Source organism: Phalaenopsis equestris, unplaced genomic scaffold (assembly GCF_001263595.1).
Source record: "Phalaenopsis equestris unplaced genomic scaffold, ASM126359v1 Scaffold000297, whole genome shotgun sequence".
Taxonomy (NCBI): Eukaryota; Viridiplantae; Streptophyta; class Magnoliopsida; order Asparagales; family Orchidaceae; genus Phalaenopsis; species Phalaenopsis equestris.
In genome coordinates, this window is record NW_018164739.1 from 354,492 (window position 1) to 356,262 (window position 1,771).

The 1,771-nt window shown below is 41.1% G+C and overlaps 1 protein-coding gene across 1 annotated transcript in view; it reads right to left on the minus strand.

Moving 5' to 3' along the window:
* Positions 1-1,771, minus strand: part of LOC110025252 — a 12,200-nt gene continuing 10,429 nt past the window's right edge. The window contains exon 4 of the mRNA XM_020725619.1: positions 1-388. The gene's annotated coding sequence lies outside the window, so the exon portion shown is untranslated. The remainder of the gene's footprint in view (positions 389-1,771) is intronic.

Here is a 1,771-nt window from a genome sequence, read left to right on the forward strand (position 1 = left end):
CATCTAAGTGATAATTGACAATGTACGGAAAGCTTTCAAATCCCATGTCTAAGTTCACATCATCATCAGTTTTCAAGAATAAATCTGAGTTTTCTCCTCACATAATTTTGCAAAGCGAGCATCTCTAGCATTCTTCACATTTTCAAGACTATATTCTTAACTTGTGCAACTCACGCATATGTTCCAGCCCCCCCAATTCTATAACCACTCCCAATTCTTAACATTAAACTCATTCAATTCTTCAAGAGACCTCAGTTTCCCATTTCCAGATCCAGTAAATAAAGCATTCGGGGGCAATTCAGTTGACGCAGATTAGAAATATTACTCACTTCATTTGGTAAGAAATCATCAAAACCATATTCTGATAAATCTCTTCTACAGATTTGAACTGCAAATGATAAAGATTGCTTAGAGATCTTGGCATCCTAGTGAGTTTTTAAGTATCGAAGGTGTCTCAGGTTTTTAAATGCCTTGGATAACATATTTATAAATGGAAACCGTATAGAGAACAAACAAATGCTTCTCGATATGTTAACAATTTCAGTAAGTATATCAATAAAATTCTTTGACAGGTCAAAAAAAAAGCAAATGCAAATTTTTAACTTCTTTGAAAAGCTGCACGTGACTTCAAATTAGGTAGCTTATTCTCCAGATGAAGGATAGTATTGACCTCAGCTGAAACTTTATCAGCACAATCTCCTCTAGTCTCTCCAAGTTGGGATCAATTTTGAAATCACGTTCGCCGACTTTGCAAAATTTGCGAGCAATTTCAAAAAATAAAAAAAAATAAAAAAAAAGCTAGGGATTGTAAAAAGCAACTTTGTTTTCTCCATGATTCGTCTGACCAGCTTCTGTTCTTCTCAAGCTCCATGTACTCAAAGTCATCGAGCAAATCAATTTACCTCATCAATGGCATCTCGTAGCTGCCAGATTCAACTGTTTAGTGTTGGATTTCGATCTGTAATTTTGTGCTTGGGGGTAAGCAGAGACAACAGCTTGGATCTTGGGGTGATTCTCTCGCAGCCTCTCCAGCTCCTCCTCCCAGCGGGTCTGCCATATGAACTGATCTTGCAGGTAATCAGAGCAAGCGTTGAGTACCAACAAACCAGTTTACGATGGCACCGATCAAGGCTGAAGGCCTCGAGGCGGACGAGAAAAAGAGCACCAATAGAAAAATTCAAACGAGAAAGCGGGGCTGCGGGCCGAACCCACGGCCCGCTTTTTACCTAAAACGCGCCGCGCCGCCTCAAACAGTGATTAATAGCGATGCCTCGCCACGCCGCTGCCCTACCACCGCCCCAAACACACCTAAGTCGTACCGGTTCAGAACAACACAATCAAATCAACCATTAAAGGTGAACTCGTACAAATCCCCATGAATTTGCCAGGATCAACATGGACTTGCCATAGCCTATTCACTTCATAATGCTGTCAGAAGTATTCGCCAAACCTCAAGTGTATTCACCTAAACATTCTTAGAGCATGCTCAACCGACGTTTGGCGTGCTCGCCAAACTAGACCAAACCTCAAGCATACTAATCCAAGATTAGATGCTCATAGAACCTCACTCAACTAAAGTTAGGTGCACTCCCTCAAGCCAAGGAGCTACTCTAGCAAGCAGAGGCGAAACTAGCAATAATTTTGAGGGTGGACACAATCACCAAATGAGTACTTTTTTTTTGAAGTATTATATACCGAGTGAGGCAAAATTACTAAATTACCCATACTGCCGATAGAGAAATTATAAATTGCAGAGGGGGGGGGGGGGGGG